We start from the raw sequence: 18025 nt of genomic DNA, 5'->3' as shown, positions 1-18025 counted from the left end.
AGAGACTTTGAAGAGAGTTCTGTATATAAGAATTCAAGTAATCTTCAATTTTCTTTACACTTTTGAAACAAATAGGAAAAATTGTTGGTGAAATACATCTCCCTCCGTTAAAAGTTTGCAGAAGACAAATATTTCAAGAAACAAACAATTTTTAAAAAATTAATTCCTTCTCCAGTAATGCCCAATCCCTTTCTTTGTTGAATCTTGTAAAGGATTTAGTGCTCGTAAGATAAAAACACAAGAGCTTTTCCAATTAACTCTCCACAATATGCTTCAATCAGATAAAATAATGTAAGATATTGATGTTGGCATAATCTATATAAGCTGTACAAAGTTCCTTTATTTCTCTCTCAGTCTCTCCAAATTTACATATGTCCTCATGGAGCAATAAATATTTTAAATGGAGCAGAAAGACATAAACATAATTAAAAGTACTGTTGCACCATCTTCTTATAAATATTTTATAAGTTTTTACATTAAAATAATATGAATCTGAACACAGTGTATTTGATGGGTATTAGAAGCATCTGTTGAATACTTTATAAAGAATACATTCAATTTCATTGAATGATAATTTACAAAGCTCTATGCAAATCTTTAGATAATAAGGCATATCTCGGTATACTACATTGTTTTTTCTACCTCAAGGAGATAAGACTGACTGGTTTATTTCATTCTGTGAATTATTTCAAAATTCGTATTGTAGGAAGATGGCACTTGAAGTTTTCCAGGCAAAAACTTTACATCAATAAGACGTTATTAGTTCATAATTTAGGATAGTCTGTTTACATACAAAAACCCAAATGACTATGTATTAGGCATCTCATTGGGTAATGTGAGATACATTCTAGTTACATCATAAGGCGAGAGACATAGTGAAATTTACACTGTACTGAACAAAACCTCCGGACTGTTATAAAACCTAAAACCAGAACAGATGCAAAAGAAAGACCTATCAAGCCTGTTTTTCAAATATTCTGAATCCCTGTTCCCATAGAATAGTGTCAGCACAGATCTAACTTGTGCAAATGTAACTGTAAGCATCTTAAATATGAAGAGATTCAAATAACCAGTTTGAGGTCAACTTAATTATCCAACTGTATAAATTAATACGTGTTTAAAACTATGACTGAATAGACATAAAGGAATATGTCATGAGTACGGGATTCTTATGTATTTGTTCTTCAGTTGAAGTCAAGAAATTTGTTCAAAAAGATCAACAAAGGAATGCTTTCTAGTGCCAAGTCCACTCTGTCATTTGTTTCAAAGAAGCGGTAGGAAGAGGTGGTCACAAGTTCATAGATATTATTTGTTTCATTTCCCTTCCATAGGTGGCAGGAGGACATCTGGTACGCTTGAGGTCCCATATTCTTTTAGGGAATTTGTCTCTGGTGTGCAAATGGAGAGAGATCTGCTGGAATCATGATTCTGGGAAATTGTCTTTCAATATAAGTTCTTCTAGTATAGGTTATGAAATGTATCTGTGTCTAAGGCAGTATAGCACACACTTCAGTGTGTTTCATACGGCTCTTGGCTTTATGCAGATATGGAAGTTGTTCTGCAAATTTATCAGTATACTGTAGTTTATTATAGGTTATCATATTTTATATGCTGACTATTTTCCCTTGGAAAATTATGTTAATTTTATAATTTGTATTAAATTTTCATAGAGATATAATGTTTGTTAATTTTGGATCGTAATAATAGGCTTGCAATCCAAATGATTTTATGCAAAAGATGAGGATGTTATGTAGCTGCAATGCATCATGGACTTCATGGTAACTTATTAAAATCTCTTTTGAACTTATTCAAAATCTGTTAATCAAAATGGTTCCTTAAAAGTTTGGCATATGATGGGACAATCAGTTATCTGTCATAATCTGAAAAAATATGTTTATTGTGGAAAGTAACTTCAGTATGGGTAAGGATAAAATGGATGAGACTAGGAAGCAGTAAAAGTCTCTAGACAGAATGTGACTGACGTCATCAGAACTTGAGTATCTGATGTACGAACTCTTCTATACCATGCTGATAATGGGAGAGAGATGCGTTTCGTGGCATAGCTTACAGAGGAGGTTCGATGTGCTTTACAAGAAACTTTTTTTAGTGCTCTTTCAATAGCAGAGGGTTTAATAACAGTTTTGTGAGCCTCGCAAGTTCTTCGTGCAGATATAAAAGTTGGCTATTACAGGCTTACTTGTTTTTGAAGAATACACGATTAAATGCTGTAAAGTAGAAGGTAAGATCATGTACTTTAGGAACTATACAAGGAAATGATTTGATGATATCTCTGAGCCATGAGAGGTGTAGAAACTTTTTAGAACTCGTTATGAAAACCTGATCAGAAACAAAGAAAACATTAATCTTAGGTTTTCTTTTTTTATTTTAAAATTAAAGCAGCATTTTTGCAAAGCAAAAGATTGCTGTTATTTCTTTCATAGATATATGCCAAAGCAAGATAACCAACAAATGTAAAAGGTATTATCTTGAGAAATTTTTTTTAAAATCAAAAATGGTTTTACACATGATTTCTCACTATAAGGTCGGAACAGGTTACCCAGAGAAGCTGTGGATGCCCTGTTCCTGTGATTGTTCAAAGCCAGGTTGGATGAGGTTTTGAGCAACCTGGTCTAGCGGAAGGTGTCTGTGCCCATGGCAGGGGGGTTGGAACTAGATGATCTTTGAGGTCCCTTCCAACCCAAACCATTCTATGATGATTCTATGATTCTCATTGACAAAAAGTTTGCTTGTTTTGTTTGGTTTTGCTTTGTTTTGTTTTGGTTTTTTTAGCATGTTAACTAAGTTCAAAGTATCTTTGGTGTGCTTCATGGATGTGCTTTAATTTATATTTGTATACTCTACATCTGTAATTTTATTATAGGCACAGAATTTACAAAGTTTATTAAAATCTTTTTGAGCTGTAATAACTTCCTCAAAATACTGTCAAAATCTTCCAAATGAAAATAATGTTAGAAATGTCCTATTAAGACTTCCTTATCTTGCAAAATTAAAACATCTTCATGAGCTTCTCAATACAGTCCAGTCCACTCATATAACCTACCTTCATTCTTCATTGACTTTTATCCTCTTAATAAAGCAAATGTATGTAATTCTTATTTTTCATATGAGAACTTATAGCAGTTTTAACCAGCCTGCCTTCTCAGAATTTTTTCCTACTTAAGATACTAAGGTGACAAGGACCTTTAAATGGTTCATGTAATTGTGTGCATGTTTGCGTGTGAAGATGCAATGACACATAGCCACTCTTTTTATAGTTAAAATGAAGGCCTTAACAAATCTTACCAAGCATGGTAACCTACATAAAACTACAAGATTTAGTGTTCTCTGCTCAAAAACCTGTGATCAGACACGTCCACATACCACTAGAGATCACATTGCTAAATAAAGGAGAGAAGAAAGGAAATCATCACATCCTAGGTAATAGAGTTGAGCTGAAGGAATACCTCACCTCATTTCTTCATCACTTCTACCATCTCATACCTGCTAATTAGCTGGCATCAGACACTCTTAATTGCTCAGTTACAGCATTGTTTGGAAAGAAAAGCTCTTAAGCCCAGTCCAGGTGCAGCACACTGTTCCCTTGCATGCACAGCACAAAGGAGGATCAAAAGAAAGGAAAAAAACAAAGCAGAAGCACCAGACTTGCTTTCATCATTAAGGAAATGACCGAAATCACTTTCATGTAAGACTATGTCTTAATAATTTGTTATTAAACTATCTATCTGTTTTTTTCACCCCCAATAGCATAATCTGTCTCTGCTGATTTTGTCTCACACTTCTACTTTCCTAGCTTGTCTATATTCAGTGTTGTTTGCCTCCTCTTCCATTCCAGAACTATTTGTGAATAAGCAGAGTTTCTATTCGAAAATGTAAACAGACCCTTGTGCTGCAAATGGTCTGTAGCTTAAAGTTTATGTGCTAAAGGAAAGTCAGAATTTCATTCCTGAGGGAGGTCACTTGATACTGCTGCTTGAAACCCTTCAACTGATAAATCTCTCATTAAATTAGACACCTCCACAGTTGGGAGAACTGCCTTTTATGAGCCTACTGTGCATTTTTAAGTATAAGTGCAAGGAGCAACTAGCTGTTAAAAATGATTCTGTAAAACATTACTGAACTCTGGAACCAGCATAATGATTTCAGACACTATGGAAAAAAGCTAACTGCTTTATCTGGAGGAGATCTTGTTTAGTAACTACTTGCTACATAACAATACCTTGTAAGACATTTGATAAATATTTTATTGAGACTTCAGTTCCTAGAGTACATGAAGTACAACTGAAGACATCAACACAAATAAATGTGTTTCCCTAATAGCATGTAACACTGAATATTGGGTTATTATATTCATATCAATGTTATCGAAATCAAATATAAGGTGAAATAAAGTGAAACAATATTACTATCTGTTAGTTGTAGTATTTATAGGACAGCAAATGTGCTCCACTTGTCACCTCTCTAGGACAGCCAAATGTTCTACCAAATCATATCAAATTTTGGGAGCAAATTTTACATACAGGCCAAAAGAATCGCTGATAATTCCTATATGGAAAAAAATGCCGATGAATCACTAACTCAATATTTAATTTAAATTTAAGAAAGAACTTGCATTTAATTAAGGGAAAGTAACATTATCTTACTGAGTACAAAAGAATAAAAATCAATCCATCATTCTTGGCATGTATATTTTCTTAGAAAATCTTATTTACAGACAGCTATGGCCTATATCATTCAGACAGATCTGTAAAATATGTATCAAGTCTGATAATAAATATTCAGCATTTCATGTCACCTGAGAGTCCTGTAAAGTGTTGTCTGCCACCTATAACATCCCTTAACATTTTCAATAGCCTGTTGCAATCCTCCACAGAGATAACATTTACATCTCCAGAAATACTGTATCTTGTCACAGGATAACCATGCCTTGTTTGAACTAGTGCGTTAAAAAAAAACATAGAAACACCAAGAAAATATGGAAAATCTGTGGAAAATGAGGTTCAGTGAGATCATGATAAAGTTTGAAATTTAAGCAACCATGGCTAGTGACGTCCACCTGACTTAATGAGACTCTTCCTCTTCTAGACCAAATAACTAAAGGTAGATATTTTCTTCTGTATCTGAAGGCTATGATACAATCTCTCTTTGACTCACTGACTACCAATGCTACAGTATAGTTACATTTCTTACAATTTTGAACATTAAGAAGAATTATCTAAATAATTTAATATGTATTACTTCAAAATGCATATTACACAAATATAATTGCATGCTTGTATACCAGAACATGTAGATTTTTATTACCAAAATTCACTCATAAGCCATTTTTCAAGGCATTCAGTACCTCCCAAAAGTTTAAGATATTATTTAATTTGTATTGGAAGTTATGATTTCAATCCTTTGAGGGATTTGATCAGCCTTGAACATTGCACAGTACTGTCAGTTTATCGTGATTAATTAGGGAATTATGCAATTTTGTCAAGGTTGTCCTGGATCCTAAGTTGTCCAAAGTGAATGAAGATAGCAAAAGAGCAATTAACCTTGCTGTACAGAATTGTTTGGTAGGGGAAAAAAAAAAAAAAAAAAAAAGAAGCCCAAACAGACAGCAGCAGTCTGACAGGAGACAAGATTACATCACGATGTTCATTTCGATTACCTGAGCACTGAGTAACACTTCGGCTGAAGGCATAAAGTTCTTGCCAGTAGTCTTTCTTTAATACATTTTCTTTCTTCACCATATCTTTTTATTAATCCTATTGTTTATCTTTTGGCTTTTTACCTTCTCGCTACAAAACATCTGACTTAGCTAAAGTAAAAGGATGCATCTTCTGTAATTGCATTGCTAAACTATGGCTAGGAAAGCAATATAAAATCAATGGTTTCAAAAGTTCCATGCCAGAAAATTCAAGTCTTTCAGCGGCATATAAGAGTATGTGATATGCCAGTCTTTTTCCACCAGCAAGGATTCATGGGAGAGTAGGATTTGAGACCAAAATTGTCTGCTCTATCTTTTTCTAATCCTTTTTTACTTCATATGGATTTAGCACTGTTTTCTGCTGGAGGAAGTAGCATCAGTCTTCAGAATTTTTATTTTTTTTGTCCCCTGAGGATAGTTAATGCCATCTAAAGTGAAAGAGAAAACAGGAACTGCTCACATGAAATCCTTAATTAATTTTTTAATGCTTTAAGTAGATTTTCAGACTGAATTCTGTGTCTTCACAATGGCTAAAAATCTTTTTTTGCTAATAGTGAAGTTTGAAATAATAAATGGAATCTAGGGATAGCTTGGTCTGAAAAAGCAAATATAAAAAATATTGTTACCATTATTATGAGTGGGGCTTTTTTTTTTTTTTTTAATTTCTTTACCCCCATTTCCTTCTCGTTTTAACCAATTGCTAACTTTCAGTTGAAGTACAAAAACTTCCCGTCTGAATAAAATCTTCTCTCAGGTAATTTCAAATAAAATACTTATTTCACAGAATCATGTGTAAATTATGTGTTTTAGAGACAAAAGAAATTAGCTGAACCATTGGTGCAGACTAGCACAACAGTTCTTAATGTTATGAATGTAAGGATCAGTTTAGAAATGCTTAAACACTGCTTTGGGTTGAGTAAAATATTCAAAATAAATGGACTATCTGAAGAAATTGCATTTCTGCCTTTCAAAAGATAACTTTACATATGCTCTGACTCAAAAAGATTTGAAGATGAAATCTAATTCAAACATTTAGTAGCTATATCTCTGAACCTAATATACTTGAGAGAAGACAAAAAAGATTAGGATTTGACTGAAAAATTAAGTAAACTTAGAAACTGCTTGTTTACTTCCTATTCAATGTGTTCTTCCTTAGTGCCCACAGATGTATTTTCTTTTTTTCTCATGTTAAAAAGGATTACAATTTTGAAATCAAAGGAACTGAGGTATGCCAGACAATCAGCTGTCTCCATTTCATACAGAACACAAGAAGAATTTTAAAGCCAGTAGACAAGCCACAACTGGCATAAAGAAATACGGGCTGTGGGTGGATAAGACTAAAATTTTTCTGTGGAATAGAAAAAACTTAGCAGTGGAGGTTTTGTGTTTTTCTGGTAGATGCACAAAGACTACCACAAGCTACTAGGACTATCCACCCTGTATACACTTAGAGGGGGAATTAAGGATACATTTACAGTCTTACTGAGTATGTTTCCTCATTTTGCATACTTAATTGCACAAATTAAGTCTTAGGAACACTGGTTTACATACACTATAAATCTGATAGCATAAAACCAGAGAAATCTCCCTCCCAATTCATTAGAAAAACAAATTTCAATTATTTTAAGTGTTCATTGGTCATTCTATTTGTCTAAAATTTTTAAATCAGTACTTCACTTCCAATTTTTGCATTCAGTAGCAATTGTTTCTGTGGAAAACATTTTGAAACATTTCCGAGTTTCATGTCATGCTTGTCTTGGTCTCTTCCAAAAATTGTAATGTCATCATAAATATTCAAAGACTCTATACACCATTGCATGACTTTTTAATTAAACCTTGATATTTCTCAGGTGCTGATGAAATTTCATCAATCTTCTACAACACTGTGGTTTTGCATGTGTTGCAAATAACATGTTCATTTTATATTTAGTCTCAAGCTCAATCAAAGTGTTGAAAAAAAATGTGAAGGCTCTACAGAGTCCTCACTTGAATACTGCAGAAAAGTAGAAAACTGAAGGCCCCACAATAAACAAAACTGATACACAATTGTAGAAGATAAGGAGGAGTTTACTACCATGATAAGGAGGAGTTTACTTCCATGATAGCAAACTCCAGTTCGCTTTTTGCAAACTGGAAGTCTGTACACAATCTACCTAGTTTTCCTGGTGTTTTTCTTAACATATTTTATTCTGGAATTATCAGAATAATGCCTTTGTGTAGTCAAGAGTGCAGTCAAGTCCCTCTCAGCAGTGTTCAGGTTTTAAGTTCATGAGGGACAAGAAATTCCTCTCAGCAAAGCATCTTTTATGCAAACAAATAGCTCTGCTTTACAAATCCACTCAGTAGGCAGAAGAAAAAAACACATTAATTCATGAACATTAATTTTACACGTATGCACACACACACACACATATATATATACGTATTTGACCACTTAAGTGAAGTGATGAATCAGTGAATATGAGTAACAGAGGAAAGGACTTGCTCTAAGACTCAGCACTCATCAGTTTCCAGTAAATAAGTCTGAGAACAGCAGGCTGATTTCCAGTGTAGGTCCTTGTTGCCTATATAACAGACAGATTCTGTCTTGGTCCTTGGTCTCCTTCTGAAGCCATGTCTAACCTACTAATATATCTCAAGCGAAGAGATTCACTAGTAAACGTATCAAAAAAATGCAAGTACACAGGTTATAGAACCTTTACAACGTGCTATCTCATAATGACCAACTTATTTTCGTGTCTAGACAGGGCCTGCAACCTCTGTAAACTTTTCTATGAGAGAAGAATTTAACACAGACTCCACAGGTATCTTTCTGAAGTTCTAAATAGTAGCTTTTCTGTCCTCATAGGGGAAAGAGAAAAGTAGTCCTCAGCTTGGAAATCCGATCAGTTTATTCTCTGAGCAGTAGCAAAAGTCATGTTTTCTCACAATTAAATTCATTCATTGAAATTTGTGTATACATACACAGACATATACTGTAACCACTATTTCACATATAGATATACAGCTACAGTAGTAATTCACTGCTTTGATTTTTCTGATTTGACATCCACCACTTTTTAATGTTAAAGAACTACAAGGTACCTGAGTATCTAATATTAAGACATACATTCAATTCTAGGTAAGGACTGATAATAAATCAAAAATATGGAGAGGTCTGACAACCTGGAAGAATTTTAAAGAGCATACCAAACATTTCAATAACTAAATATTATGAGATCATCACTTTATTGCGTAGCATCTGCTAGAAAACTATTTCCAAAAGGCTTCCATTCTTTCATAGATACACATCTGCAGCTCCTACAGCTGTAATACAATAGAGCTTAATTTTCTGTAATGCTGTTCATCCAAACTGCATCTCAAAGCACTTTATGGGGGTGCAATAGCAGACGGAGTGAGAAATTAAAATGTAGTTTTACAATGAAGTGACTACAAAATGGTTCTGTGGGGTTTTGTGTTTATTGTGTCTCACTGATCCCATAACAAATTTGCTTAGATTAGCTTAGTTTATGAATAAAATATTGATTTATTTATTAACTACAGTGCTTCAGACTCCATCTAGGCCCTGAAAATCAAATAAGCTATTTCCTCCATATGCATTTCAAGACTAATAAAAGATCATATGAAGGAAAAAAAAAATGTTCAAAATGCAACCCAACCACTCTGCCTTGTTTCACTGGTCTCTTTTTACTCCATGTGTACTTCTCTCTTGATTTAGCCTTTGAAATATTAAAAAATAAGCATTTTCACTTGCTACTGGTTCTTGTAAACATCCAGGAATATATTTTCTGTTGACAATGGCTGTTACATAGCTTGCTTTTTAACATTGCCAAGATTTCTTACACAGGAATTACAATCCCCTTGAATTTCAGTTTAGCAGAAGCTGTTTTCACTGAGAAATAGTAAATCAATTATTTTACCAAATGTGTAAGTCTAGCAGGTGCTTTATAAGCAGTACAGAAAGACAGGACCTTGTTGCAAAAAGCTTGCGAAATACTTGATAAGGTAGGCAATGAAAGATAGAGGTGATATAAGGAATAGCTAGAAAAGGACCCTGCTCTAAAAGGAAAAATAATCACAGCATCTAGACACACACTGATTCACCAGTTCTGTGTATTGTTAACCTACACCTTCTTGCTGACCGATAGCATGGCAGGTGTGATTGCTCTACAGTGATCTGAAACTCATGAAGATACAGAAATAATTCAGAAGTAGATTTTGACAAGATACAAACAACATGGAAGAACCATAGGTACAGTAGTGAAAGAAAGATGAAAAAGGTTCCAAAGCTGGTGTCATCAACAGTAGATTCAAACATGACAGCAACTTGTCTGATCATTGACAGAACTGGAGGACTCACGACTGTTTTGAAAGCATGACCAAAATGTCTGCATTAGATAAACTATACAAAGTCCAGCAAATTCCCAACATAACTGCTTTTTTTAGTACTAACATACAATGTGAAATACTCAGTTGATAATTTTATGCCTATCACTGGTTAGAAATAATCTCAGGAAATTTGAATCTCCTTACAAGGGTATTAAATAATGAAGAGAGGCTGGATCTTTATTCTGTCTCTAACAGAAAAAAAAATTAAAGTCAGTCATGCCAATGGGGAATACCTTGGAATAAGGTTTTCAGGTGGGTTTTTTGCTTGCTGTTTGTTTTGGGTTTGGTTTTTTTTCCTTGTTGTCCAAACTTGTGTATATAAATAATAATTAAGGTGCTCAATTTGATTTAATTAGTCACAATTATGTCGTCGTTTAGACCAGCCAGCAACTAAATGCCACACAGCCACTCACTCACCCTCCCCCATTCCCAGGCGATAAGGAAGAGAATTAAAAGGGAAAAAGGGAAAGAGACGGTGTGACGAAAAACGTCTCGACTACAAGGTCCAAGCAAACGGTTTATTTGCACTGCGCTTACAGGTTTAACTGTAAGGTCCAAGATAATTTACCTGAACTGCACTTGCAGATTCAACACGCCACTATTACAAGTTCTTATAGATACAATGGAGGAATGCACTATTGCAATTTAAAAGCAAAATATGCACTATTACAATACAGTAGCACAGCACACGAAAGAGTCATGGAACGCACTATTGCAGCACACAAAAGAGGCAACACACAAGCGCACAGACTTAAAGCTGCTAAATAATCACTCACCCCTCCAGGTAAGGACTCTCAATCCCAGGGAAGTTACCTTGGCCGGCGTCCCGATCAAGGGGGGAAGAATCTCCTCACAGACCAGCTGTGTAGTTGGAGAAGCAGCTCCCGATTCCCAACCCAAATCATAGGGCTTTTATCTCCCAATTTACGTGACTGTAGGTACTAAGCCTGAGGGGGTCTTTGGGAGTGTGACAGGGAGTTTCCCCTTATCGATCGTCTGAATACACAAAGTTGTCTGAGTACCTAAAGTTGTCGGCTGAAGCAGAAACCTTCCAGCTTCCCTTTACCTTATCTCAGGCAACTGGACAATGGTTGGATTGAGACTCAGGGCATACTCTTTGTTGAGGGATTTCAAGGCTCAAATCAAGTTTTGGTTCTTTGTATAACGCAGCACTGACTCATCAGACAACTCAGGGCTGAGCGATCTGCACAGCTCCCCACGGGTCGTCTCTGCCTCAATGCAATACAAAGCTGGGTGGCTTCTACAACCCCCCCGTGTCACCTGTGTGCTGGGCATTGAGTCGCCTGTGTGCTGGGCGTTGCCGAGAAACTTGATTTGGATCTATGAGCCGGATGATCCATACAGATGGGCTGGTTGAGATAAGAACAATTTAATACTACTAATACTAATAAATATATATAGAGAGAATGATAATAACATATACAAACAAGTGATGCACAGTGTAACTGCAAAGCCCTTCTTTCCGATCAACCCTCATCTTTACAATGGGCATGACGCTGCATAATATGTCTATAAATAGACTTCATCGGTCGATTTAGCTCTCAATCCGAAATTCAAATCATAAGAGGAGTTGTGGACACTTTGTCCAGGCTATGTTCTTCCCTAGACTGTTGTACTCCTGGACACTGGCAAGAACACAGCAAAACTGAAAAGTCCTTGAGGTCTCAGTGCCAACTATAAACATCAGTGCGCTGTCAGCATTCTTCTCATAACCAATCCCAGGCTAAAACCAAAACACAGAGCTCTTCTAGCTGCTAAAAAGAAAAACTACCTCTGTCCCAGCTGAAACCAGGCCAAATTATAACTATACTTTCATTTGTTTCTATAAAAACAAACTACTTTAAAGGCATTGCAGAGACTTAAAAATATGCATCCTCAGATTAATCAGTGGAAATACTACAGAATTTACTCCCATCCAAAAAGTCTGCATTCAAGACCTCAGAGTCTTGACAGCCCCTCAGCCCTCATCTAGAACATTTATCAATGGACCACACAGTTTACCAAGCAGATGGTATCCAGGAAACTGTTAGAAAGGTTTAACTCTTTTCTCTGTGAGAAAGTGTGAGCTGAGCTGGAATTTCATTAAAGTCCAAAGAATTTCATTGTTATGAAAGCACTCTGAATAGAATCAGGCCGGAAATGCAGAAGTGTGCAGAGTTCACCTGAATCAACGTTGGCAAGAAAACACATCTGTCTGCAAGATAATTTGCCATTCACAACCTGCCCTGACAAAAAGCAAATCTGTGATGTGTACCATGTGTACTTCCAAAATTTTTTAGGAAGGAGCAGTGCTGGAGTAAATAACATTATGTAGCAATTCACATTACCATCATATAACACTGTAATGCAAGGATAGAGTATAATCTCATTTCCTGCATTAGATGTCACTCTTATGAAACTGCTTTCAGTGCTGCACAAGAAAATGTAAGAATTTATTAGAAGAACATAGAAGAACAGACCAACACGCCACCAATCAATGCCAATGGAGGGGAAAATTATCCAGGAACACATCTGTGAAATTTGACTCAAGTTTACGTTCAGGTACCTGGATACTTTCTTCTCTCTCTCATTTTTTTCTTTTCTGTTTTCCTCAAAGTATTTCTAGTCTCATGTGGGCTTCTGTAGCACAGGGTCTTCTCGCTGAACACAATGCAACTATGAAGAATGACCTAATATCCAAATCAAATGGTTTCATGTTCTACCCACTAATAAATTATGCCTATTTGCTCTAATCAGACTGTGGAATATTGAAGTGTTTTTCATGTTGCTACATAGATTTTTGTGTTATGAGATAGATAGTTTTATTCTGTTTGTGGGTCTGATGTTTGTGCTTTTGTGGGGGGTTTTTTTGTTATTATTTAGTTGCTTGAGTAATGCATGATTATCATAGAGGTTTAAGCATTCTGTTTGCTTTGCTACTATGCATCATTAACACACAAATAGTTCTAATTAAAGATCGCTGAATGTAAAATATGAATAAATCTTTATCACTTAGGAATTATAATGTAGAAGAGTTTATTTTATTTGGTGTGCTTGACAGCTTTTGGGCAGGCTGAATGGCAATGTCATTGTGTCTTTCTAAAGTAGTCACATAGCTTGTTTCTATGTCAGCTACTTCAGAAAGGAATTTGTGCTGTTATGATTGCAGGCCTGGGAGTCACACAGAGCTTTCTCTAAATAAGTTCTACCATGGAACATTTGAAAGAAGCTAGTATTGGTTTTTATTTTCGTCTGCCTCTTGCTTTTGTAACTAGTTTCTTTAGGAAACAGAATGTATCATCATGGTTCATAATCATGTTGGATTTATGAATAAATACATACAACAAATTATTGAGGAGAAATTTCAAACCATATTCATTTCATTAAAGACATTTATTCAGTATGTGGCAGAACTCGAAAAAGCAAGTTGATATGACATTTAGCTGAAAAGGCATAATCTTGGCTCTCAGCTGGGTTCTCAACATTATTTCTGATTATTTTATTCCTCTAGAATAAAGAGCTTTGAGAAACGAAGCTAGAACACAAGACCTTTCTCCACTGGATTTGGTCACATGGTTCCTTATTTTCTCTTCCTCTGACTTCAAGAATCTTCTAAAGTTTTTTATATTGTTGCTCAACTTCAGAAGACTACAGATATGAAGGATATTACGATTTTCTTAAGATTTGATAGCTTTCGGGAAGTGGAAGAGCTGATTTCGTATTTCTCCAACTTGAGAGGGGAAATAAATAATGAGTTCTCTAAGCAACAGACTGTCTATATGAAGTGGGTAGCATGGCCCCTGGTGAACTATCTAAACACAAATGGTGTTGGCCTTTGTTTTAGAGGGGAGGGCAGAGGGGAGAATACTGTTGCCACCTGGCCTGCAGAGAGCTCTCCCAAATTTAATCCATCTTCAATTATCACATGATCACTCCATAGTTAAGCAGTCTCAAAATGAATCTACAAGCCTTTTGCAAGACATGGACACACCTCTACCAGAAGCCAAACTAGAGTTAAGACAACTTTGTCTTGAGGTAAGCAAGAGAAAAAACTCTTAAGTATAGGAATCTTATGCATTTTCTGTTGGTGGAATGGAGTCACTTGATCAGAAATATCATTGAAATAGATGATTTTTTGATTAGCAACAGGGAATACTAATTCCTATGTTCTTCCTGCTGATCAAATGCTGGAGTATGTGGATACCAAGATTGTTTTTACCTGATAGTAGGCACAAAGAGTGGTCATGCTAGGCGTCATGCAAAGCCACCTGGAACTGAGGAAAGCCTTCACAGGCTTTCCAGAGCACTGGGTCAGATTTCTATAATGAATCAGATTCCTACAATGAATCAATCACCTGAGGAAATGAGTTCAAGTTTTTTACTACAACTATTACCTGATTTTTTTAACTTAAATGGAAATACAACCTTAAAGAGGCATTGAATGACGATTGTCAATTTTTGTTGGTTACACTTCTGCCCAGATCCTCATTGATACTCATGTTTACAATGAGTATCATGCTAAACTAGGTTTAGCGTTTTGCAGTACTGTGCTTAGGATTCATGTTTGATATATTAAAAAGCTAAATATGACAGAGATTGAGAGTTTGACAGAAAAACACTCTCTTTATGTAGGTGTTTTCCAATAATACTAATAGAGGATGAGACTCTGCTACATGCTGCTTTCTCAGGCACTGGTTTTGTCACTGAAGTTTTTTCTCATTTTCTGCAGCAACATAGACCACCATCAACTTTGTTCTTCTCCTTTTTAAGGACCAGAAAAAACTCTACACTGAAACCGAAATAGAATCCAAATATCGTGAGAGAACCAGAATATATTTTCACTAACATGGTATTTACTCAGTCACATTTCTCTCTTGGATCATACTTCACAACTTATTTTCCATTTTCATACTTCTGTTTCAGAAGAGTAGATGTTATTAAGTGATTAAAAGAGAAGAGAGCTGACCATTACAGGAATGCACTGCAGTTTGTCATTTTAAACTCCTCCCCAGAGGAACGTATACTTTATATGACGTTCAGTCCTTCCATCTCCTTAGATAATCATGTAGAGTCTAATAAAAAATAACTGCTATCATTCTAAGCTGCTTTAAAAGTATGGTATACAAAACAACATTTTCTCTTTGGAACCATAATACAACTGTACAGTCTGCTCTCCTACTGTTATCTATAATGTAGGTTTCCTTCTGAGTTCTTATGTTCAGCAAAGTTTCATCTCTACCCTTACTGGAAGAAAGGTAAAAATGAAAATATCCAAAAATATTAGATAGAGGCAGTATATATAGACCAGGACTGAGATATGGAAAGATTTATAATGACCTCCAGTCTTCTGCTCTAGCAGTTACTATCACACTCTCTGTTTATAACATTTGAGGGATGGCACAGCTTTTGTCATCTATCTATCTAAACCTTCCAACAATAGACTTTTAGTAATGCTCATATATTTAATAACCCACATAGGTATATTACATTTATGCTTCTCAAATTTGTGTTTATTCTGAAGAGGGTATGAAGAAACTGCCATTACATCAATGCTCCGAGTGCAAGGAGACCATGGATGAAAACCGCATTCCCTCTGACTTATTTTTAAAACATGACATTAGCAAAGGTCTCAACTTTGCATTTATTGTCCACCAAAAGTGTCATACCAAAGCAGTAATGTGTCTTATACAACAGTCTGAAAAGTAGTAATATAGTGGCTTATTTAATCAGGTCATTGGCAAACTCAATATATAAGAAAAATGTGACAGACAGCTCAAAGGTCAAATACACAGGAACTTCTCTGAGACCAGATTGCCAGGTCAGATTTACAGCCCAGGCAGTTTGCTTGCCTATAGGAACTATTTCTGGGGCAATCTAGGCTTTTCCTGGGGAAAAATAAAATCATGGATGATACCTAGATCTAGAAAACAATCAAGAACACATTGGTTAATCATAAAACACAGCATTCTGAATTTGGGTGTTAGGTAACAAATATTAGACACAGAAAATTATTTGAGTTTCTTCCTCTTCCCAAAAGATCGTGCCAGATGACCTGCCAAACAAGCAGCCTGAATACAGTGACATTTCAATACACTACCAGAACAATATGAAATACCTAGATCAGACAGGTACAGAGTAACTGTAGCTCAAGTAACATGAGAATTCAAGTAATCAGAAAAGGCTGATACTACTGATAAAAGATAGAAACAGTAGGTGTAGATACATCTTGTGTTTCTATAGCCAAAAATTTGTGAACGCAGTATGACTGCAAAACCAAAGGCAGATTTTCAAGAGTGACAAAAAAAAAAAAAAAAAAAAAAAGATGAGAAAGCAGTTTGGTTGGGACAAATGTCCGACACTGGAATACTAAGTTTGAACTGAAGGTAAAATACATATGAAATGGCAGAGAGAGGATAAAATACAGATTTGAAAGTCCTGATAGGAATAGCTAAAAAAAATTTTTTCTTTTTTCTTTTTTTTTTTAATGCTTTACTTTTGTCTATAAGTACTACTTCCATCCTGTTTTCCTTAAGAAACATCTAGATGTCTGTATTCATTATTTTTTTCTAAAAATGCATGAAAATGCTTCTGCTAAATTATTTGGTAAATGTCATCGTAACTAGTTGGAAAGGTCATAAAACGTGTCATGCAATAAAATGAAGACACAATAAATACTAACAAAGCTATTATAAAGAACTAAGCTTGATATAAAATCCTGATTTGGGGGTCAATTATTGCCAAGCTTACTGAATCAAGTCACAACTAAAACTAATTGGTGTTTTACCACATAAAAATAACTGGGTCACACTCCTTATTTAAAACATGAAAACCAAACAAACAAACAAACCAACAAACAAAAAACAGCAAACAAAAAAGTGGGAAGTTAATGGTCCTGCTGTACAACTCAGCCAGATAGGTTAAGCCAACGTTATCTGAATTAGTACATTAGTTCCTTTAAGTAACACACATTCCTATCATGTTTCTGATAGGAATAGCATTCATGGCAGGCTTTGGACTTCATCTCAGTCAGGGTTTGTAGACGCTCCAAGTATTTTTTCAGCATGGTTGTAGAAGAATCAGTTACCCTCTATATGTCAATATTTTAAATTAGTTTGGTTTTTATCTCAAGTAAATACATAAATATATTCTATTGGCTCTAGTGAGGTCCATGAAAGGTCTGTAATTTACTTCAGAATGAGCAAGATAGCATCCAGAATGTGTGATCACTTCTTAGGATTGGCTATTGTGAGTCAGACCAGCAGAACTTTTCTCTCAAACAGTGGCCAGTGACAGATACTGGTCAAGTTCGCCCACTGTACTTGAAGAGCAGGTTCGGGAACATCTGAGGAACTTGAAGGTGCACAAGTCCATGGGACCTGATGAGATCCATCCGCGGGTCCTGAAGGAACTGGCGGATAAGGTTGCCAAGCCACTGGCCATTGTATTTGAGAAGTCGTGGCGGTCTGGCGAGGTCCCCGATGACTGGAAGAGAGGGAACATAACCCCCATTTTTAAAAAGAGGAACAAGGAGGACCCGGGCAACTACAGGCCAGTCAGCCTCACCTTTGTGCCTGGCAAGGTCATGGAGCAGATTCTCCTGGGAACCATGCTAAGGCACATGGAGAGCAAGGAGGTGGTGGGTGACAGCCAACATGGCTTCACCAAAGGCAGATCGTGCCTGACCAAGGGTCGACCAATGGATATCATCTACCTGGACTTGTGCAAAGCTTTTGACACTGTCCCGCATGACATTCTTCTCTCTAAACTAGAGAGACATGGGCTTGATGGATGGACCACTCGGTGGATAAGGAATCGGCTCAATGGCCGCACTCAGAGAGTAATGGTCAACAGCTCGATGTCCAAGTGGAGACCGGTCACGCGTGGCGTCTCTCAGGGGTCCGTGTTGGGCCCGGCCCTCTTCAA

Source organism: Tauraco erythrolophus, chromosome 4, assembly GCF_009769465.1.
Source record: "Tauraco erythrolophus isolate bTauEry1 chromosome 4, bTauEry1.pri, whole genome shotgun sequence".
NCBI lineage: Eukaryota > Metazoa > Chordata > Aves > Musophagiformes > Musophagidae > Tauraco > Tauraco erythrolophus.
Note: the sequence above shows the minus strand (reverse complement) of the source record.